Source organism: Dromiciops gliroides, chromosome 2 (genome assembly GCF_019393635.1).
Source record: "Dromiciops gliroides isolate mDroGli1 chromosome 2, mDroGli1.pri, whole genome shotgun sequence".
Taxonomy (NCBI): Eukaryota; Metazoa; Chordata; class Mammalia; order Microbiotheria; family Microbiotheriidae; genus Dromiciops; species Dromiciops gliroides.
The window spans coordinates 311686934-311711673 of record NC_057862.1 but is presented as its reverse complement, the minus strand read 5'-3'; the positions used below and the strand labels follow the sequence as shown (position 1 = coordinate 311711673).

Here is a 24740-nt window from a genome sequence, read left to right as displayed (position 1 = left end):
ATGTTCCAGACATGGGGGAATCACTTACGCAAAGGCAGAGAAATGGGAGATGGTGTGCTGTATGCAGGGAACAGCTAACAGGCCAATACAAACAGAAGATACACACAGCAGGCCTTAGATTTCCCTGAGGAGGAGAGAACCTCCCTTAATTACAGAAAACTGCTAACCACATTTCCATTTAGCCTTTCCAAGGCTACCTTTTCAACCAGTGTCATTCATCATGGTCTCTTCTCTCACCTTCCTGTCAGTGGCTTATTCTGGTACCGGCAGCCTCCCACACATGCTATTCTATTCGGGTGGACTCTAGCAAGGCCCATACTGCTTTGTAGGCATTCTTCAGAGAGAGGCTCCCACTCCCCCCCACCCCCCTCCTCCCCAGTGGCTTGCCATTGGACAAACTGAGGTTTTCTGTGCTAATTCACTTGTCAATTCAGGTAAGGGATGATTGAAATGTGCTCTCAGACCTGACCCCACGTCTTTCTGTCCCTGATTTGGGAAGGGTTGCTATTTGCTTAATATTACCCCCATTCCCTTGAGATTTAGCAACAAAAGCAGGCAGACAGATGGACACCTACACACACGTGCACACTGGCCAGAAAATAGATCTGAAAGAGAAAAGAAAACAGCTAGCTCTCTTTCATCCTGTGATTTGCCGATTTCAGAGCAGCTTTTCTAAGCTATGACCTGCTGTTTCCTTGGTGACCAAAGCCTCAAAATAAACAGGAGGCTGCTTAGCTGAGGCCAGTGGTCCATTCAGCTGGGCCATCTGCCCTAAGACAAACCACGTTTTTTTTTTTTTTTAAACAACAACAACAAAAACGCTTGTGGGAGCCGGCACCACTGGTGTCTGGTGACTGCCTATCCCTCCGTCCACTTGGCCCGTTGCTCCCCTTCCCTGTTCTTGCTGTTTGTCAGATGAAAGTCTAATTACTTCACATCTCTGTTTTGTCTCAAGTGTAGTGGGGTATGTGTGCGTGTGGTGTGTGTGTGTGTGTGTGTGTGTGTGTGTGCGTGTGTGTGTTTGCGCGTGCACATGGGGGAAGGGTTTTCTGGGGGGAATTGCTTGCCCAGTGATAAACAAGAGCCAGAGAGAACTAGAGACCTAGGGAGCTCAGTCGAATCCTCACCCTGCCTCTCTTTCCCACACAGAGTTCTGGGACCAGTAGTTCGCTCTGTGGCACTGGCTGGAGGAATTCCAGCAACTTGATGTGCATGCCATAGCTCGCCACCTTTCCCCACAAGGAGCTGCAATAACTCAGAGGTTTCTGAAGCCAGCAAAGGGCTTCTAAGGAGGCAGACGCCTGAAGCAGCGGTAATAGAAGCAGAGCAGCAGTAGCAGCAGCAGCAGCAGCAGCACCCAACCCCAGGGACAGGGAAATTGAAGATCCTGAGGCAAAAGGGAAAACAGCGACTGAGTGAACCTGCCTTTTCCACTGACTGGGGCAACGGAGAGACAGCCCTAGTTCCTGCTCTCGCAGGTAAGATTCCGGCTGTCTTGGGCAGCAGGGAGAAAAAAGTTCTACCTCCATCTTGAGCTTGGTTTCTGTGTGCCTGTGTTTGTGAGTGCTATCTGGGAGGTGCGGGGTGGAGGGGGGGGGGCGGAGAAAGAAGGAAGGGGAATGAATGAAGAGGAAAGTCATTGCTATTACAGTTGTAAGCAGACACCACTGGCTGTCAGTGTTTAGGGCAGCGAATGTTTAGAAACTTATGGACAGCTGGGTAGAAAGCAAGACACAGCTTCGTCCAGGAGTAAGAAAAAAAAAACTGTTATTCAATGTTTTCTGGGAAGAAGTGGGGAAGTTCCTTTCTTTTAGGGACTATAGGAACAGCAATATGATATTGTCATTGCATTGTCACCAACACTCCATCCCCAGCTCTGAGTCACTGATGATTAATTGGTGGTGCAGGAATCTTCTGGTTTGCTCTATTTCCCCATTTAGACTTTCTTTGTCATTCTTCATCAGTAGGAGAAGGTAGTGGTCATTGGTGAATTTGGCCAGCACTATCTTACCGTGTCTCACTCTTTTGGTCAGCTTTGAGACTCGGCCATCCCCCAAAGTCATTCCTCATTGTGGATACCTTGGATTTATCAATGTTGCTTATGCAGTGGAGGTCCGAAATGTGGTGCGTGGGTACTGGCATGCCTGCTCAAAGTTCAGATGGGTGGCATCTTGGCAACTCCATAGGCATTTTTACTGGGTACCTTTAACTGAGTTTCCATTAGACAAAATAATGGGTTAACCATATTTTTCATACTTTTCTCTGTTTCATCTTTCTTTTTCTGAAAAGTTCTTAAAATTTTTTATTAGTCTGTTTTTTACATCATAATTTTTTCCCTATAAATTTTTCCCCATGCCATACTTCCCACTAAACCTTCCTTTGTAACAAAAAAAAAAATGGTCCAGCAAAATTTGCCAATACAACTATGTTCATATCTGCCAGATTTGGTATCCATAGTCATCTGATCTCGGGATTTAATATTGGTTATTGCATTTATTTTGAATTCAGTTGCCTTTCACTTTTGTTTTTATTTATAGCATTGTTACCATCATACATATTTTTCTCCTAGTTCTTACTTTACTCTGTATCAGTTCACACAGGTCTTCCTGTGTTTCTTTGACTTCCTCATATTGTCATAACATCCCACTGCATTCACAATCTGCAATTTATTTATTTATCCCTTCCCCAATTAACAGATACTCACTTTGTTTCTACCATTTTTTTTGCTGTTACAAAAAGTGATTCTATGAATATTTGATACATATAGTATACTTTGCTTCTTTTCCCAATAAATGTTTCATCTGGGAGCTCATGGTCAGTCTGGAAAATTGACCAGTGGGACAAGAAAATAAATTAATTTGGGGAAGGGATGGGGGGGTGAATGTACTTAGGAGTCACCTTAGGAACTATGACAATAGACATTCTTTGGGGTTTCAGGGCTGGATAAAACTAATTTGCCTATTGGGTTGGTTTTGGGGTTTATTTTTTGCCAAGAATGAAGATGAGGCAGGTTTTAACTTCCCTGAGGCAATGGGACAATTTCCCAAATAGGCTGTAAGGTAAGCTGAGCTTTCTGTACTATGCTAGAATGAGGATCAGGAGTGACTTAAGGTTCCTGGAAACCACCTCAGGGCTTGGCATAATGTGTACCAGTCTGGCTGATGTTGTTAGCTGATAAACAAGGTCCCACCATGTAATGAGGACCTCTGGGAATAGGAAATAATCATAGTCGGGAATTTGTCAATTGATTAAAGGTTAGCTAGCATAGGAAGTTAGGATATGTTACTTACATATCATCTTTAATAATGAAAAAGGTTAAGTTTTCTCTGTAGAATTCACATGATGCTTCATCCCACTACTCAAAGGAATGTAATTAATACTAGTGTTTTTTCTCATCAACTTCATCTTCATCATCCTCATCCTCATCCTCATTTGGTCTGGACCTGCAAATTTCTTTTTTTTTTTTTTTTGTGGGGAATTTCACTGATACAGATCAACAACTCATCTGTAACTTATAGTTAGGGAGCGAGTTGGGGCATTGAGGGGTTAAGTGACTTTCCCAGGGTCATACAGCTTGACTCCAGTTCTTCTTGATTCTAAGGCTAGACATTCACTTTCTTTACCAGGCCATTTCTCATATAAAGTGGCTTTATATATGTAGCCAATTAAACTAGTTAGAGCCCAATGCTAGTTCAGCCAAAGTTGAAGATTTTTTTTTTCTCTTTCTAATAGACCCTGCCCTATTTCTTAGCTTTGTACCTTTGCCCCTGCAGCTCCCCATCTGTGGAATGGTTACCTTCCTCACTACAAATGACAATTCCTATCCATTCTGCAAAACTGAAGCAAATACTATCTTCTTCAAGGAGCATTCACTAATGCCTTTCTTCAGCAATGAATGACGTTCCTTCTCAGACCTCATAGGCCATGTTGCTTGTACTCTCTAATTCATTTTCTTTTCTTTTCTTTTTGGGTGAGGCAATTGGGGTTAAGTGACTTGCCCAGGGCCACACAGCTAGTAAGTGTTAAGTGTTTGAGGCTGGATATGAACTCAGGTCCTCTTGACTCCAGGGCCGGTGCTCTATCCACTGCGCCACCTAGCTGCTCCTGTACTCTCTAATTTATCTGTTTCTCTCTCTTTCCTTTCCACTTCCTCTATTAGACTGTAATCTCCATGAGGGTCAACACTATGTTTTATTTCTTTTTTATTTTTTTGTGGGGCAATGAGGGTTAAGTGACTTGCCCAGGGTCACAAAGCTAGTAAGTGTTAAGTGTCAGGTCAGATTTGAACCCAGGCCCCCCTGAATCCAGGGCTGGTGCTTTATCTGCTGTGCCACATAGCTGCCCCACACTATGTTTTATTTCAATTTTGAACCTCCTCTAAAGCCTGGCAGTGTGTTGTACACAGTAGGCACTTAATAAATGCCTATTCAACAGACTTCCCATCTAGGTCACTTAGCTCTTCCATCAATGCAGATTACATACCTAATCCAATTCAGTTTAATTCAACATCATTTTTAAAGCACTTTCTATCATTCAGATTTTCTTCAAGGTGTTGGGGTTACACCATAGTCTTTAAGATGACAATTTAATGAGAGGGGGGTATATGCCATGTATGCAAATGAATATCATATAAGTTGGAATATGGTAGCAGAACAGGAGAAATCCAGATGTAGTACAAAAGAAAATTTGAGGGAGAGATCTTTCATTTGGGAACACAGGGGAGGCTTACTGTTGGAGATAGCTTTCAACAGGTAGAATTAAAAAGGGAGTGTGCTTCAGGTATGGGAGCATGTGAGCAAATATGGAGATAGGAGTCGGAAGAATGAATTTGAGGAATAGCTAGTAGTCTGGTCTAGCTGAAATATAGAGTTTGTAAAGGAGAGTGTGGAACATGACTGGAAATGGAGACTGGAGCCACATTATGTAGGGCCTAAATGCCAGGTTTATACTATCTCTTATAGGAAATAGGGAAGGAAACATGACTGGTATTTGAACAGGGTCATGAACCTTCAGGCAGTAATGAAAACAAAGTACCATAAATTTGTATCGTCATTTCAGTTGTGTCAGACTCTTTGTGACCCCATTTAGGGTTTTCTTGACAAAGACACTGGAGTCATTTGCTATTTCCTTCTCCAGCTCATTTTACAGATGACAAAACTGGGACACGCAGGGTGAAGTGACTTGCCCAGAGTCACACAGCTAGTAAGTATCTGAGACCAGATTTGAACTAGGGAAGATGAATCTTCCTGACTTCAGGCCCAGCACTCTATCCACTGGGCCACCTAGCTGCCCTCAAGTAATGTTTAGTTGTCTATTAAAAAATTAACTTTAGTTAAGTTTTAGGATTGTTTTTTTTTTAGTTTGGTGAATAAAAATAACATCCTTATTGTTTAAATGATTTTGTAGCAATGAATGTCTGCCTCAAAAAAATTAAAAATAAAATTCCCCGAGTACACACACCTAAGCTTCCAGCATTTAACACAGATGATTAAATGAATGACACATTGTTATAATACAGTTACCCAGAGGTAACCTGGGCTACCTCTCATTAGTCTGGCACCTTTGGGAAGGACTCGTTTTTAGAGGGTAGGACTAGCTGAAGTCACTCATGGAGACCACACCCCATGGCAACCCAGACTTTTCCCAGCTTTGGTGGAGGAGGTACATTCTCAGGCTTACATGCCATCAGTGCCTGTGCCCTTGGAATACTGCCCGGTTGCACAAGCCTCCTGGAGAGAGAGGTACTTGAGAAATCTGGCCCTCAAGTGAAAAGGGAAATTCCATTGTCTAATCAAAAATACAGCCTTAGTTAACTAACCAACAACTTGCTGAGGGCCACTGCTTTTATTAAGTCATATACACTCATGGAGAGTGGGGATTTAAAAAATATTTTTTTGTACTTGTATTCCCATTTAGTACCCGGCACAGTACATGGCACATAGTAGGTCCATAATTAATACTTATTGTTTATTGATTGACCGTAATGGATAGCATGCTAAACATAGATTGGGGTTCAAATCCTGCCTGAGAAACTAGCTGTTTGACTGTGGAAAAGCCAGAGAGCCTCAGTTTCCTCATCTATAAAAGAGGCAATACTAAGAGGTTGCAGCAACAACTTGGAGAAGTTATGATAAGAGCATTCTGAAAACACGAAAGGGCACAAATGTGTGCCATCCTATAAAAATATGAATTATTATTATTGTCATTAGGCCTAAAGTCTCTTTTTTTCTCTATCTGTAAAAAGTCACATATAGGATTCAATTTCTCTTTCAGGCTATTTCAGTTCTTTCTGTATTGCCCAGCAAGGAGATCAGCATTTTCCCTTTCATTTGTGACAGCGATTCATTAAATGCATGTGTTTATTATTGATGCTATAATACCTGCAGTAGCTTGACAAAGTGATATCTCTGTGAAGGATGAGTCAGCATCTCTATCTGGGTATGAGCCAACCTAGTAGTGAGCAAAGATTCTGAAAGTCAGCCTCACTTTGGAATGCAGTATTTAAGAGGAACTAGCCCGCTATTAGGTATGATGTTTATCTCTTAGAAAACAGAGTGGATTTCCTTGGATACTCTGGGCCTCAGACACAGGCCTCTTCTCCTATGCTGTCTTTATGTGACTTGCTAAGAATTTCAGCTTAAAGAGTCGTCTCTGTAGGTAATGCATGTACACTGTTGAATTAGGGTTCCTATTGGAATGGGTAGATTGCAAGGAAACATTTCCCCCCTGCCCTTGTTTGTTATACCTAGGGCTATATACAAACCAAGCCACAAATTAAGTACTATATTTTCCAGGTGGAAGAGGAGTATAGGATTTAAAGCTGCGTGATACCTTTTGTTGTTGAGTTGTTTCAGTCATATTTGACTCTTTGTCATTCCATTTGGGGGTCTTCTTGGCAAAGATCTTGGAGCAGATTGCTATTTTCTTCTCCAGCTCATCTGATAGATAAGGAAACTGAGGCAAACAAGATTAGGTGACTTGCCCAGAGTCACATAGCTAGTAAGTGTCTGAGATTGGAATTGGATTTGAACTCAGGAAGATGAGTGTTCCTGACTCCAGGCCTGGCACCCTATCTATTGCACCACCTAGCTGCCCAGGTGATTCTTTTTTTTTCTTTTTGGTGAGGCAGTTGGGGTTAAGTGACTTGCCCAGGGTCACACAGCTAGTAAGTGTTAAGTGTCTGAGGTCGGATTTGAACGCAGGTCCTCCTGACTCCAGGGCTGGTACTCTATCTACTGCGCCACCTAGCTGCGCCCCCCCCTCCAGGTGATTCTTTAGAGGTTATTTAACCCTGTTTGCCTCTGTTTTCTTATCTGTTAAATGAGCTGGAGAAGGAAATGGCAAACTATTCCAGTATCTTTGCCCAAGAAAACCCCAAATGGAATCATGAAGAGTCAGACAAGACTGAAACAACTCAACAGCAATAGATGGTGCAGTGGATAAAGAGCTAGACATGGGAATCAGGAAGACCTGAATTCAAATCCTGCCTCAGATGGTTACCAGCTGTGTGATTCTGGGGAAGTAACTTAACATCTCTTACCTTCAGTTTCTTTTCCTTTCGTTTCCTTTCCTCTCCTCTCCTCTCTCTCTCTCTCTCTTTTTTCCTTTCTTTTTTTTTTTTGGTGGGGCAATTAGGGTTAAATGACTTGCCCAGGGTCACACAGCTAGTAAGTATCAAGTGTCTGAGGCCGGATTTGAACTCAGGTCCTCATGAATCCAGGGCTGGTGCTTTATCCACTGCACCACCTAGCTGCCCCCCTCAGTTTCTTTATGTATAAATATATATATATATATATATACATACACATATATATATATGTATGTATAATAATAGCAGCTACTTCACAGGGTTGTTGTGAGAAACAAGTGAGATCATATGTATAAAGTGCTTTGAAGACCTTAAAAAGGGTTGTATAAACACCAGCTAGTTATTGAATGACTTGTCTAAGGTCACACAAGAAGGAAGTAGAAGGGTTGAAACTTTCTTTTAAAAGTTTTATTGATGTCAGTTTTAAAATGTCATATTTCCCTTTCCCCTTCCCTCCAAACACTGTAGAGCTGTTTGTCAGAAAGAGAAATATTTAAGCAAAACCAACTGAAAACAGCATCTGTATCTGTCAGAATATGCAACATTTTGTACCCATAGTCCCTTTTCCCTCCCTAGCCCCTCCTATTTCATACTGAGCATAGGTAAGTATGTTTCATCATCTGGCCTCTGCAACCAATATTGGTCATTGCCATTAATCTAAGTTCAGATGCATTTTAGCACTGTTCTCATTTGAGTTATTATAGTCATTATCTATATTTTATTGCCCCTGGTTCTATTTATTTTGCTCTGCATTAGTTTATGCAAATCTTCCTATGTATCTCTGAATTTTTCATGTCTGTCATGGCACAATAATATTCTGTTACAATCACATACCATAATTTACTCAGCAATTCAAATAAGATTGTATTTGTAAGGCACATAACTATTGAAATAATAGGGGCTTTTTGTAGTTTATGTGATTATGTTAATTTTTTCCTTAAGTTGAATCATTCTTACATCTTGGTTTAAATCCAGTTTGGTCATAGTAAATTATTTTCTGACTGTGTGGCTGTAGTCTCCTAGCAAGGATCAAAGGCTCATAGATTTACAGCTGGAAGGAACCTTAGAAGTCATTGAGTTCAACCCCCTCATTTTACAGCTGAGGAAAAAGGATTATATTTGCAATTTTTACATCAGCATTCAGTATTGAAATTGGTCTTCAGTTTTCTTTCTCTGATCTGTCACTACCTTGTTTGGGTATCAGGACCATTTTGTCTTATAAAAGAAGTTTGATAGAGGGCATTGTCTATTTTTGAGAATAATTTTTGTAGCACAGGTATTAATTTCTCCTTAAGATATGTAGATCATGGGACAGCTAGGTGGCACAGTGAATAGAGCACCGGCCCTGGAGTCAGGAGTACCTGAGTTCAAATCCGGCCTCAGACGCTTAACACTTACTAGCTGTGTGACCCTGGGCAAGTCACTTAACCCCAATTGCCTCACTAAAAAAAAAAAAAGATATGTAGATCACTTATAAATCCATCTGTCCCTGGGGTTTCTTCTTTCTTTGTCATTTTATTTATGGCTTGTCCATAGGAGGTACTTAATAAATACTTCTTGAATTGAGATGTGGGAATGTACATGTCTGCCCAACCAACTACTCTGCTGCTGATTCAATTGAGTTATAAACTGACCTGTCAGAACTAGAAAACATTCCCATCTCATTCCTTCTTTGTGTGGGAAGTCTTCAGGACCAGAGTGGTTGAGATGGAAACCTATAATTCCACATCAAGCAATCTCAAAATTCCTCTTGGCATATGCAAGGATGAACTATAATTTATGACCAGTTTTAGTTAGCAGTGTATAGAAATACTGATGATGTTCATGTGTTTCTTTTGTATCCTGCTACCTACTTAACTGAAACTATTAATTATCTTGATTAGTTTCTTAGCTTATTTTCTGGGTTTTTCCAAGTAAACTAACCATATTCCCAAAGTAAGGATGTTAGTTTCTTCTCTGCTTTTACATATACATACATGCACATATACACACATGTGTATACATGTATATATACATACTAATTTCTTTCTAGTCTTATTGCTATAGTTAGTATTTCTAATACTGTGTCAAATAAAAGTGGGGAAGAAGGCAGCTTTACTTTACCCACAGAGCTGAGATTAAGGCCAGCACCTCTGACTCCAAATCTGGTACTTTTTCTTCTATGCTAAGAGAAATATTCTCCAAAAGAAAACTAAAAAAAAATACAAAAAACAAGGGGCAGCTAGGTGGCGCAGTGGATAAAGCACCAGCCCTGGATTCAGGAAGACCTGAGTTCAAATCCGGACTCAGACACTTGACACTTACTAGCTGTGTGACCCTGGGCAAGTCACTTAAACCCCATTGCCCCACACAAAAAACAAAAAAACCCAGTGGTATCATGCCATTTGTAAAACTTTTTACAGTGTATCTATATAAATGTACACCCTGATTTAAGTAAACCAAATATGAATTTGTGAAAATGTGCTTTTATAAAGCATATGAACAGGGGTGTGGGCTATTATTTCCCATACCAAAAAAAGAATCCATTTCAGCCAAACTGAGCAACTAGCAGTTTCTTGAGCTTTGCAATCTGCCCCCACCCTCTGTGTGCCTTTCTACAAGTCATTCCCCCATTCCTGGAATGCATTCCTTCCTTATCTTTGCTGCTCAGAATTCTTTTCTTCCATGAAGTCTCAGCTCATCCATAGCCTCCTTCATGAAGCCTTCCTTAATCTTTCCAGTTGCAAATTCTCTCTCCTTGCCCAAATGGCTTTCCATTATTCTCATTGATGTACACATTGTGTAACTTCATTAAAACATATACCCCTTAAAGGCAGAAATGTTATTTCAATTTTGTCTTTGTATCTTCAGCACTTGAGAGATAGCATAGTAAGAAAGGGTAGTCTTAGGAAAGTTACTGATCATGTTTTTCAAATGCTTTTCCCCCTGTCTTAAGCCCTCTTCTCTTCCTTTTCTACACTCTTTCTCTCTTGTCCCATGGCTTTAACTATCATCTCTATGCATGCGATTCCCTAACTTATATATTCACTTGGTTTCTTCCCCAAGCTTCATTTCTGCCCTACTAATTATCTTTTAGAGATTTCAAACTGGGTATTCCAGAAACATCTTAAGCTTAATATATTTAAAACTAAACTAATATCTTTCCCCCTAAATTCTCACCTCTTCCAAACTTCTCTATTTCTGTTGAAGGTACCACCATCCTCCCAATTTTCCAGGTACAAAACCTAGAAATTATCCTGCACTCTTCATTTTCTCTCGCTTCATCTAGCCATTCAATCGCCAAATCTTCTTGTCATTTCTAACATTCCTCAACACTTTACAGCATCTCTCACATTGGACCCCTTGTCTTCTTTCACACAGCTACTGCTTTAGTTCTAGCCCTCATCACCTCTCTCCTACGTTTTTGCAATAGCTTCCTAATGCTCTCCCTGCCTCAGTCAAGTCTCTCCCCATTCCAATCCATCCTACGCACTGCTGAGAAAGTAATTTTCCTTAAGTAGAGATCAGACCATGTGACTCCCCTATTCAACCCACTCCTGTGGCTTCCTATTGCCTTTAGAATAAAATATGAACTCCTCAGTTTAGCTTTTAAAGCCCTACCCAATTTATCTCTTAGCCTCATTAGACATTATTCTCCTCTTGTGTTCTGTAATACAGCCAAATAGACCCTCTCTCTGTTCCTTACATGTGACACTTAGCCTCCCTTTTGACTTCACAGTGGCCATCCCACATATCTGGAATGCATTTCTATTTACTTCTGATTTATATAGTCCCTCTCTTTGTTTAAGATACAGCTCAAGTGCCATCTTCTACATAAGGGCTTTTCTACCTCCATCCCAGCCCCTGGATATTAGTGCACTCCTCCACAAACTATCTTGTTTCTTTATACTTATTGGTAAGTGCAGCTAGGTGGTACAGTAGATAGCGTGCTGGGCTTGGAATCAGGAAGATCTGAGTTCAAATCGGACCTCAGACACTTACTAGCTCTGTGACCCTGGGCAAGTCACTTAACCCTGTTTACTTCAGTTCTTGTTCTGTAAAATGAGCTGGAGAAAGAAATGAAAAACTACTCTGGTATCTTTGGCCAAAAAACCCCAAACCCAAATGATATCATCTAGAGTCAGACACAAATGACACAACTCAACAACAACAAAATATTCCCTTTATATTTATGCTGTGTATATGTGGTATATATTTTTATATGTACTTATTGTTAGAATGTAAACTCCTTGTGAGTAGGAATTGTTTCATTCTTTGTACTTGTATCCCCGGAACCTAGCACAGTGTCTGGCACAGAGTAGATAGTTAATAAATATGTATTAGTTAATTTATATAGGTACAAAACTATTTTTCTAGTGGGTTGATGAAGCCAGGGCAGCACAGCACTTGTCACATTCTTCCTGTGTTGAATGTTTTTTTTTAATTTTTTAAATTTTATTTGGGATATGTAATTATATTTTATATACATATCAAACATTGGTATAATATACACTGACACATATGTGATGTAAATTTTCTACATGATTACATTTAGATATACCTAGATATATTGTAATACATATAACTTAGTATTTTAATTCCTTAAATAACTTTTATAAATAACAATTGCATAACAATTTATATAAATAAGTTATATGACAAATTTGTTTAAACATAATTACTATATAAATAATAACTAAATAACTCATAAATGCACAAGATATATATATATATACATATATATATATTTGCGTGTGTGTGTATATATACATATATATTTCCTGTACCCTTCCCAGCACAATGCTCCCCCACCTTCCCAGATTAAACATTTTTATTTATATTTTCCTATTCTAATCTCTATCCCTCCCTTGCCCTCCCCGCCCCTCCCCGAGGCAGTAAATAATATGATATGGGTTATACATATTTGATCATGGAAAACATCACCATATTTGTCACTTAATGAAAGAATGTGAAAAATAGCATGCCCCAATCTGTTCCATCAATATCAGTTCTTTTCCTGGAGGTGGATAATATGTTTCATCAATATTTCTTTGGGGTTGTCTTGGATCTTTGCATTGCTGATAATACTCAAGTCATTCACAGTTCTTTATCAAACAATATTGCTGTCTCTGTGTAGATTATTCTCTTGACTGAATGTTGAATAACACTCATGGATTTATGGTTCTACAAATCCAGGAGAGAAGTAATTATTAGGGTCATGTCCAAGCATTTCCAGGCTGGCACAGGGAATAAAGGGCCAACTTTGTAGCCAGGAACATGTCTTCAAGTCTGGGCTCTGACACATACTAGTTATGGACAAAAGTCACTTAACCTTCCAGTGCCTCAGGCTATTCTGTAAGACAGTAAGATGAATTGTAAGTCTGTATCTGTGGAGAGCTTTTCTAAACTGGGAGTTCTCTCCATTGATGAAACCACAGGCTGTATTGTGACTTTTAGAAAAATAGTTCCTTATGCCCAAAGGGCTTTAAAACTGTGCATACCCTTTGACCCAGTAATACCACTATTAGGTCTGTATCCCAAAGAGATCATAAAAAAGGGAAAAGGACCCACATGTACAAAAATATTTATAGCAGCTCTTTTTGTGGTAGCAAAAAATTGGAAATTGAGAAGATGCCCATCAATTGGCGAGTGGCCAGAAAAGTTGTGGCATATGAATGTAATGGAATACTATTGTTCTATAAGAAATGACAAGCAGGCAGATTTCAGAAAAACCTGGAAAGACTTACATGAACTGATGCTGAATGAAGTGAGCAGAACCAGAAGAACATTGTACAAAGTAACAGCAACATTGTGTGAAGACCAAAAGTAAAAGACATAGCTCTTCTCAGCAATACAATAATCCATGACAATTCCAAAAGACTTTTTTTTTTTTTGGTGAGGCAATTGGGGTGAAGTGACTTGCCCAGGGTCACACAGCTAGTAAGTGTTAAGTGTCTGAGGCCGGATTTGAACTCAGGTCCTCCTGACTCCAGGGCCGGTGCTCTATCCACTGTGCCACCTAGCTGCCCCCAAAAGATTTTTGATAGAAAATGCTTTCTACATCCAGAAAAAGAATGGTGGAGTCTGAGTGAGGATCAAAGTATACTATTCTTGCTTTATTTTTTGTTATTATTTTTTCTTTCTTGTGGTTTTTCCCTTTTGTTCTGATTCTTCTTTTACAACATGTTATACAATATGTATAACATGATTGTGTGTATGTGTATGTATGTATTTATGTATCTATCTTATCTATCATCCATCCATCATCTATCTATCTATCTATCTATCTATCTATCTATCTATCTATCTATCAAACCTAAAAAAAAAAAGAAAAGTAGTTCCTGCCCTTTCTTGCCACCCAGCAAGTGTGGCTGCTTGCCCTCAGGCTGACTCTCACATGTTTGGGGGACTGTGATTTCCTAAGATCTCTGTCTCCATTCCTGTATATGCACCTCAAGCTTGTTCCTATCCTGCCAAAAGGAAGAGGAGCGAGCTGCTCCAAAAAGCAGCTTGCTTCTCTTTAGAACACCCCAAACCCACATGATTAAACCATTAAAATCCTTTTCCTAGCAGAGGGAACAAGGCCCAGGGGAATAATACTCAGACCTTAGTTTTGATGGGAAGAGGAAGGAAGTCCAGGATCATAGGAAATAGGGGTGCTGTCCAGGCTCAGGTAGGATACCACAGGCAGCCAAGGGGAAGTAAGAAGTACTGGACTTGGGGCAGCTAGATGGCGCAGTGGTTAAAGCACCGGCCCTGGATTCAGGAGTACCTGAGTTCAAATCCGGCCTCAGACACTTGACACTTACTAGCTGTGTGACCCTGGGCAAGTCACTTAACCCCAATTGCCTCACTAAAAAAAAAAAAAAAAAAAAAAGAAGTACTGGACTTGGTGGAATGTGGAAAAGGGAATGTAAGAAAGGGGAAGAAAGTGGACCAAGGAAAACCAAAAGGAAAGGGAGGGGAGATGAAGAGGAATTTTGCCTGAAGGATGGATGTGGGAATGGTTTTTGCTGTCTTTCTCTGAGCCTACCATGCTTTGCAAGGGCACAGGTCATACTGAAAGTAGTGCCAGCCCTGTTTTTGGGAAATGTCTCACAAATACCAACAAGTGACTCACTTGATTCATCTGGGCAAAGCCAGCCCGGTGTTGCTTGCTTTTAAACATTCATTACAAAGTCAGACCAATTTTTCAGTTGGACTGTCAGGCCTACTCTCAAATGACCTCATACTCAGAGTTTCTGGAGCAATGTGTCATCCTGGCTACCACTCCCCTATGTCTGTTGTTTCCTCCTATTAGAATGTTATTAGAGATTTTCTTTGCTTCTGTGTTCATAGCCTCAGCTATTAGCAAGCACGGTGCTTGGCACATAGTAAGCACTCAATAAATGCCTTTTTATTCATTCATTGCTACTCCTACTTCTCTGGAAATACCAGTTTATCATCTCTTCATTGTCAGAACTTAAAATAAAAACCATTTGAATTCACAATTACAAAGGAATAAATAGCTCCTTTTGGCTGTATGAACACCATAGGATGAACAATGGATGTCAGGAATGTAGGCCAGAGTATTGACTGAGTGTATTTGCCCTTGTAGTCCAGGGAGGCAGACGAGTCAGCTCCTCAACTTCCCTATCAGTCGTATGGGAATTATAGAAGCTGTTAGCATTGATTAATCAATGGCTACAGAGTGCTGGATCAATACCCTTGAGAGAATAAAAAGCTTCCAGAAAACAAGACTCTTCTCATCCTCCCTCATTATGTTTGTGAGTTATTTAGAGGTAGAATCTGGGCCAGAACTGATAATATTAATAGTGATAATCTCAGGGATACAGGAGAGAGGGCAGCTAGGTGGTGCAGCAGATAGAGCACTGGCTTGGAATCAGGAAGACTCATCTTCATGAGTTCAAATTCAGACTCAGACACTTACTACCTATGTGACCCTGGGCAAGTCACTTAACTTTGCTTCATTTTCTTCATCTATAAAATGAGCTGGAGAAGGAAATAGCAAACCACTCCAGTATCTTTGCCAAGAAATCCCCAAATGGGGTCATGAAGGCAGACACAACTGAAACAACCAAGTAGCATACAGGGGAGAGAGAGAGAGAGAGAGAGAGAGAGAGAGAGAGAGAGAGAGAGAGAGAGAGAGAGAGAGAGAGAGAGAGAGAGAGAGAGAAGAGAAGAGAAGAGAAGAGGAGGGGAGGGGAGGGGAGGGGAGAAGAAAGAAGAGAGGCTTTAGCAGTCATGGGGTCAAGTTAAAACTAAATCCAAGGTTGGATCTACATCAAACCAAAACTCTAGAAACCTGTGTTGAGAAACTTGGATTTAATTGGTCTTTAGTGACATTTACTGTCAATACTTTAAGGATCTGTGATTTTGTCACCCTAGCTACTTAGTCTACAGACATGTGATGCAACCCCTTTATACCTTGTTAAATGTCAAATCTTGTTATTTCACTGCAACATCTCTGGAATATGCCCCTTCTTTCTACTCAGCCAGCCATCTAGTTCAGGCCCTTGTCACCCCGCACCTAGGTTATTGTAATACTCTTTTTTTTTTTTCAGGGCAATGAGGATTAAGTGACTTGCCCAGGGTCACACAGCTAGTAAGTGTCAAGTGTCTGAAGCCAGATTTCAACTCAGGTCCTCCTGAATCTACTGTGCTACCTAGCTGGCCTGTAATATTCTCTTACCTTTTTTTTGGGGGGGGGGCGTAATATTCTCTTAATTGATATCCCTGCCTCAAGTTTCTTCCCCACACCAATCTATCTTCAATGTAGCCACCAGTGGTTTTTTTTTTGTTGTTGTTGTTGTTTTTAGTGAGGTAATTGGGGTTAAGTGACTTGCCCAGGGTCACACAGCTAGTAAGTGTTAAGTGTCTGAGACCGGATTTGAACTCAGGTCCTCCTGACTCCAGGGCTGGTGCTCTATCCACTGTGCCACCTAGCTGCCCCTGTTTTTTTCTTAAAGAGCAGATCTGATCATATCAATCCCCTCCCCCTAATACCACTCAGTAAACTCTAGTGGCTCCCTATTAACTTTAGGACCATGTAGAAACTTCTCAGTTTGTTATTAAAAACTCTCCACACTGGTCCCATCTTATCAGACTTCTTAAACATGATTTCTCTCCACCAACTCATAGTACAGATACATTGGTCTTATTATTTCTTACCGTGTCGTTCCATCTGCTGTTTCCATGACTTTGAATCAGTGGTTACCCATGCTTGGAATGTTCTCCCTCATCACCTTCACCCATTGGAATCCTGAATTTGCTTCAAGATTCAGCTCCAGCCCCACCTTCCACATGAGGCCTTTCCTGTTCCCCTTAGGTGCCAGTGCCTTTCCCCCTAAGGCTACTTTGTACCTAGCTTCAATGGGTTGTGAATATGTGTATATTGTCATCCCCATTCAAACATCAACACTTTGGGGGTAGAGACGGTTTAGCATTTGTCTTTGTACTTGCAGTGTCTAGCACTGTTCTGGGCATTTGGGAGGTACTTAAAAATGCTTATTGATTGATTGCTCTTGAGCATTGCTGTGACTAAGACGTTTATCACTTTCCAGGCTAGCCAGACTCTAAATTTAGCCAGATTGGTCCTTGGATGACCAATGCATATAGTTTGTCATTGTAATAATAGTCAATACAATTTTAGCTTGCTAGGACCTACCACAGCTTGTTCTACTCTTAGTCAGCTCCTCAACTTTCCCATGAGTCAGATGGCAATTATACTAATGGGATTAATAAATGTGCATTGATTAATCAGTGGCTTAATGCTTTCCACTAGCATAAAGGTTTTGAGAAGCCAGGGTCAACTGTAAGCCATGAAGAAGCATTAAGGGAATTTAATTTTCAGACAAATTTCCTCCCTAAAACTTGACTGGTCAACATTTTAAAAAGTGATTATGGAGTGGTTGCAAATCCTCGAAGAGCATTTTATCGAAAAGAGCCTTTGGACCCGAGTATATACCCTGGTACTGGTTTTTACTATCTGTGTGCCAATAGGAGCAGAAAGGATTTTTCCTTCCTAGCCTTAGTTTCCAAAGCTACATAATGAAAAGTATAATGCTAATCTTCCCCAACTCACAGGATTATTGTAAGGAAGGAAAATGTGTTATAAAATTTAAAACACTATCGAAATATAAGTTTTTGTCACCACTCTATTTTCATGCAGATCAGCCAGAAATATTTCTTTAATTTAATTCAATGAACATTTATCAAGTGCCTCTGATTGGCAAGGCATTGTGCTAGGTGGTAAGGAGACACAAAGAACAACAATGAAAATAGTCCCTGTTATTAAGGAGCTAAGATTATTTTTATATTAACCCATAATGTTTATTTTTCCTCCCTTCCCCTCCCCTTTCCTTCCTCTCCCCTTCCTCTTTTTTTTTTTTTTTTTTTTTTGGTGAGGCAATCAGGCTTAAGTAACTTGCCCAGGATCACACAGCTAATTAACTCTCAAGTGTCTAAGGGCCAGATTTGAACTCCAGTCCTCCTGACTCTAGGGCTGTTGCTCTATCCACTACATCACCAAGCTGTCCCAATTTAATTTTTTAAAACAAAAAGTAGCATTGAATATGAAACCATGAATTTCTATTATGTACAACTTGCTTTTTAAAATTTTTTAAAGATAGTATTTTATTTTTTCTACAATTACATGTAAAAACAATTCTTAACATTCTTTTTTTTTCTTTTAAAAGTTTTGAGTTCCGAATGCTATCCCTCCATTCCCCCCTCCCCTCCCTCATGTGATATAGGTTACACATGTTGTATAGCCTATTTATTAATTATTAAACTTAACAAATAGTACCCCCAATGTGCTTCTTTTCCCTGTCCACTTCTGAACTTCTTTCTGCTCTCCTCTGTGTATTTTAAAAATATTTCAGGGGCAGCTAGGTGGTGTGGTGGATAGAGCACCAGCCCTGGAGTCAGGAGGACCTGAGTTCAAATCCGGCCTCAGACACTTAACACTTACTAGCTGTGTGACCCTGGGCAAGTCACTTAACCCCAATTGCCTCACCAAAAAAAAAAAATTTCACTTAGGGCTGTGCCCTATTTTTTAAAGCATTAATGCCGCTAACCCCAACTTACCTCCACAATTCTCCCACCCCCAATGATGAAAGTCCTTCCTTGTAACAAGCATAAATGAACAAAACAAAGGGTTCAAAAATGTTGGTCTCATTCTTTACCTATAGACCACCATCTCCCTAGCAAGTGTTAAGAACCATGCTTGAGTATCAGTCTTCTGGAGCTGTGATTGGTCATTGCATTGGTCAGAGTTTGTAAATTTTTTCATTGTTTTTCTTTTCAATAGTCATTGTATGAATTGTTTTCCTGGTTCTGTTCACTTCACTTTGCATCTGTCCACACAAATCTTCCCAGGTTTCATAGAGTTTACATTCTGATGTAGAAATAAAGCATTTAATGTAGAAATAAAGCATCCAAATAGAATAAATAAATACAGCACAACAGGACAAAAGTACCACTGAGCTGGTCAGATAGACACCAGTGCTCTGGCAGTTCTCTGCCAAGACACCTTTATGGTGAGAGGGATTTCTGGAGCATCTGGAGCATTATTCCATTTAAAATGGATTCTCAAGGTGGCTTGTTCCTTTAGATTCTGATAGATATCAGACAAATGACCTGTTAGGTGGCACAGTTGATAGAACACTGGACTCAGGAAGACTCATTTCAGACACTGGGCAAGTCAACCTCTGTGATCCTTAGTTTCTTCATTTGTAAAATGGGGATAATAATACCATCTACCTCCAAAATTTATTGTGAGGACCAAATGAGATAACATGTACAATGCTTTGCATGCTTAAAAGCACTATATAAATGTTGGCTGTTCGTATTACTATTTATTATATTTGAGTAGACCATTTTTTTTTTTTAGAAAAGAAAAAGTTAGGGGCAGCTAGATGGCACAGTGGATAGAGCACCGGCCTTGGAGTCAGGAGTACCTGAGTTCAAATCCGGCCTCAGACACTTAACACTTACTAGCTGTGTGACCCTGGGCAAGTCACTTAACCCCAATTGCCTCACTCAAAAAAAAAAAAAAAAAAGAAAAGGAAAAGTTAGAGACCTAGAACCACCAGTTCCTGGGAGAGAACATAGGTGGAGTCTGGAGTGACCGGTGATTTTCTGGCCTTTATTTTGATCTTGATGATTGTACTGCCTATTCCAGAGGTCCCTGTAGAGATCTTTGCACACTTGTTAGCCTTTCATGACTTCTTAGCAGTGATCTACAGGAAACTGTGGTCTTCGGATTGTTATAGCCTGGCTTGCATTTCTAGAAGTCCTTAGGAAGGGATCACAGGGTCATCAACTTAGAGCTAGAACATAATGGAGAGGCCGTCTATTCCTCCTACCCCCATTTTATTTAAAAGATGAAGAAATTAAGTGTACAGGCTCAACAGATACAAATAGTAAGCATCAGAGGTGGGATTTGAATTCATAGCAAATAATGAAATGTTTACTTAGTTTAAAACAGTGAATTTCAATCCAGCATACATTTTTCAAGTACCTACTACCTACAAGATGATAAACATCATGGGAAACAGTGAATAGAGTACTGGCCCTAGAGTCAGGAGGACCTGAGTTCAAATCTGACTTCAGATACTTACTAGCTGTATGACCCTGGGCAAATCACTTAAGCCCGATTGCCTCCCCACCAAAAACAAAAACAAAAATTGTTGAACAAAGTGATTCAAGAGTCAGCTTCAGAAAGACCTGGGTTCAAGTCTTGTTTCTGATGCATAATGAGAGACCATGGCCTTGTCATTGAACCCTTCAAAATAGTTGCAGATTTACATGGACCTGGAGAGTTCCCTCTCCTGGAATTCCCTTCCTTGATCTAATCCCATTGCTGTATCAAACAAAAGAAGTTTAACATATATAAGAAACTGGGTATTCATGGACAAAATTGAAAAAATCCCCCCATTCAAGTAGCTTAAATTCTATTGGAGTGATAGTCTGTGTACACAGATGTATTTATAAGACAAGTTCAGGGGCGTAGGGGTGCGGTGGAGCGTGAGAAAGATCAGACAAAGTGGTCAAAGAAAACATGAGGAGGGAAGACTTCTTTCTGTCAGATAATGAGAAAGAGATCACAGGATCCTATGATTTGGAAGCAGCTCAGAGATACATACACTTTGAAAATTGTCCAAGTAGCCATTTTTGAGGAGTGAGTGTTATCAGTCAGTCATGGAATCTGCTGGGTGTAGTTCAAAGAGGACCAGCACCTCTGGGGTGAGGGCTCACTGAGCCCTTTTTGGGGCTGCTCATCCACCTTTGGTGTCTACCTGGCACTCGACTCTCAAGTGTGGCTCCAAGAAGCTGTAGCATGTGCCCAGTAAACCATCTAGACAGATAGGCCAAACTGGGTTGAGGGTAACTGATGGGCCTCAAACCCATCAGTGACTTAGGGGTGTGTCTATCCCAAGCATATGAAGACATGGACAGATGGGAACGATTTGTTCCAGTGGCTGTGAAAGTGGCTGAAGCAGATGCTGTGGAGTGCATAGAGCCTGATCAAACATCAAAGAAACCACGATCATCCACTGTGTCTTGGGCCATCGCCAGTTTTCTTGACTTTTGTCCTGCCACTGGATTTCAATGACTCTGGAGGAGAGAGTGGGGCTGATGACTGTGCAACTCTGCCTCACTTAAGTCACATTCAAGCTTCAATCAAGACATCACCCCATGATGTCATTGGTCTTTGAAAACTAAGAATAAACAATATTTGTCAGTATGGACTGAGCTCAAAATATGTCCTGTTTTTTAACCGACTTCAATTGGGGGAGTTTAGTTCTTTTAACAAGTCTGAAGAATTGTTCTTCCCCAGCAATGAGTAACTACACCTCTTCCTGCCTCCTACCCTGTTCCCCTCATCCAGTCAAGGCTGAATACAGTACAGCCGATTTAAGGGTGGGAAAGACTCCAAGAAAGGAAAGTGGGGGGTGAGGTTTCCAAGGCAATATTCAAGTTGTTTCTACTGACCCACTGACCCACCCAACCCTTCCTAGCAGCTGAGCAGAAACCAGCCAAGTTGCCGAAGTGGAGGGAGGAGGGCTCCACACCTTGGGAAATCCTAGCCTGACCCCACCCTGGGTGGAAGGTTTAGCTCTCACATTGTGTAAGGCCCTGAGGGGAGTCAGGAGAAGGTGAGCCAAAGAGGTCTTAACCTATCAAGGCTCCTTCTGTGATGCCTTCTGCTCCCACCTCTGTTTCAGAGGCTCATCTGCTCAGAATTCTGCTTTATAATAATAATAATGTTTCGCACTTATATAGGACTTTTAGGTTTAGAAAATGCTTTCCTCCTAACAATGCTATAGGGTGGCCAGTGGACTAGTTATTATTCCCATTCTACAGATGAGAAGACTGAGGCATGCTCCCCGGGTTGCACAGTTAGCAATGATAAAAACAGGGCTCAAAATCTCTTGATTCTAAACCATTGCTTTTGTTGTGCTCCAATTTTAGAAATCACAAACATATAGAATTTATATATAAATATTTTTTATATGTATATACATCTTGTATATGTACATGTATATATTTTGTATTTGTGTATGTATATATGTATGTACATATATTTGTATGTTTATATTAGATATAATTTATGTATATATGTATATGTATATGTATATCTATACATGCATCTATTTTGTTTTTTGTTAAGTACTTCTTGCTATAGGAGGGAACACAGTATAGGTTGAGTACTTTGTTGGCCAAGAGAAGGAAGTTCTTTGCCTAATTAGCAGCCCTAGACTAATCAGATCATTGTGGCACCCTGGGTCATTCTATTCCAGGAGTGAGTATCTTCTTCCCTTCCTGGCCAGCCCCACATCCTGCTGGACTGGGGGTTGAGTGGCTCATGTTTCTCATTATCTCTCCCTCTCTCTCTCTCTTTCTTGCCCACTGTAAAGGCTTCTGTCTCCACCCAAGGATTCTATTTTTAAACTTGCATCAGTAGCACTAGACCCAAGCGGGTCATTCTCTCCACAGTCATTTGCCAACAGATAGGCCCAAATGAGGTTGAGCTTCTAGGCAAATCTGCTTTCCTTCTGAGGAATGGCTTATTCAGGAAGAATAAGACTCCCAGGCTAGCCCATTTAGTCCTTTATACAGCCTCACCACCTGGATTTCTACAACCAGGCATAAGCCAACAACACTAGTAATGATCCCTTAGGATCCAATTAGCATCTCCCTTTCAAAGTGCTCTACAGTGTATTACCACTAACATCTCTAAGGAGTAGTAGATATGACAATAGCAATGGGGTATAAGGGAAAACCAAAGTCTAAGTTCATTTGGTTAATATAAAAGTGAAAACTTAGGCCTGCTAGACTGTAAATTCTTTTACAAGACTTGTAACAGGAAGCTAGGTGGAATGCAGGGCTTGTAGTCAGGAAGACCTGAATTCAGATCATACTTCAGGTACTTACTAACTGTATGACCCTGGGCAAGTCAATTAATCTTTCTGAGCCTTAGCCTCCTTATCTGTAAAACAAGGAATATGATAGCACCTACCTCCCAAGGGTTGTTGTGAGAATTAAATGAGAACACATATGTTAAACACTGTGCAAATGGCATCCTACAGTAACTATTATACTCTAGTATAATGATATACTATAGAAATGGTGGCAATTATTATTAGCTGTTAAACTTCCTGAGGATGGTGATTGCATTTTCATTTATTCAGCAATAAGTTCTTACTATGTGACACGTGAGAAGCAATGTGGTATAATAGAAAGTGGGCCTTGGATCCAGTAAGACCTGAGTTCAAGTTCCACCTTTGACACATACTAGCTGTGTGAACTTGGATAGGTCATTAACCATCTCAATTCCTTAAGTCTAGAAGTTGCAGAACTGTTTTTCCTAAGTCTAGAAGTTGCAGAACCAGTTGTAGTTCCAGTGGTTTGGGTTTTTGTTTTTGACCAGTCCTGTACTTTCAACAGTGTAGGGAGCTCCTCCTGGTAAGGAACTCTTTTTCCCAAGGACCCTGGGCCTTGCCATTTGTCCTTCGGCGGAGCCCTCAGCATCCCCAGGACTTTCTAACTGCCCTAAAGCTGAACTTACTTTGATGTGTTGTCTCCCGCAATGAAAGAGTGAGCTCTTGGAGAGCTGGACTCTCAGGATTTTTCTTTTTGTACACCGACTTAGCAAAGTGCGTTATTAGTAGTAAATACTTAAGAAAAATGTATTCATTCATTCAACTGACAATCAGGACCTGTTCTACAATTTATGGTAAAGAATTGCTTGCCTGGGATTACACAGCCAACATTTGTCAGAGGCAGAGTCTGAACCCAGGTCTTCCTGACTCTGGGGCCAAATTAAACTTTGGTGCTTCAGTCGAAAAGACATGCCTCAGGTGCTAGGGATAGGAAGACAAAAACAAAAATAATCTCTGTCCTTACAGAGTTTGCAGTCTCCTACATTTGGTAACTTGCTCTTCTAGCATCTAGCACAGTGTTGTGTATATTGTAGGTGTTTAATAAATGCCCACTGGAATATATTGCAGTTTCCCCCACCCTGTTGCCCAGGCTTCTTTCTAATCTACTAGGACCATGATATCTTGAGACAACTGAGTTAAGCTTTTGCTGGATATTTACCTCTTTTGTTCTGGTTTGTAACAACAACAACAAGAAGCCCAGTTTTCTTTAAAACAACAGTACTGCTTTTTGGCTTTCTCTACTCTTTCTGACATTAGCTTGGGAGCAAAAATGACTGGGCCAGATTTGCTCTTGTGGGACTTCCAGGATAACTGGTCATAAAAGGCAGGGGAAGAAAAATCACTAATCTTACGAGAAACTAGCTTTTTTTTTTTTTTAACTGAGCTGTCTAAGGCAAAGCTCGAAGCCTTTTCTGGATTGGGACTCGGTGGGCTTTAATCACTCATTTCTGAGAGCAATCACCACCCACGTCAGGAATACAATTCTGCTGATTGGCTTGTCAGAACGGAAAGCTCAATGAGCTTCAGAGTCAGAAGAAGGAAATCTTATGCCAGGATCCTGGCTCTTTCACTAATTGCTTGTATGATCTTGTGGAAGTCACTTAAACTCTCAGGGTCTCAGGCTCTCTATCTGTAAAGGACGGGATTGGATTAAATGACCTCTAAATTCCTTCCAGGATCTACAACCGTAGAATCACAAAAAATGGGGAACTAATTCTTGGGTT

At 40.5% G+C, this 24740-nt stretch overlaps 1 protein-coding gene across 3 annotated transcripts in view; it reads left to right on the top strand.

Moving 5' to 3' along the window:
* FGF1 (fibroblast growth factor 1) overlaps positions 1 to 24740 on the top strand; it is a 146753-nt gene that overhangs the window by 7937 nt on the left and 114076 nt on the right. Inside the window, exons 1-2 of one of the 3 annotated variants that reach the window (XM_043987341.1) lie at positions 808 to 964; positions 1150 to 1478. The gene's annotated coding sequence lies outside the window, so the exon portion shown is untranslated. Of the gene's footprint in view, positions 1 to 807; positions 965 to 1016; positions 1479 to 24740 lie in introns of those variants that run through there. The other 2 variants (XM_043987340.1, XM_043987339.1) reach the window with 2 other exon arrangements.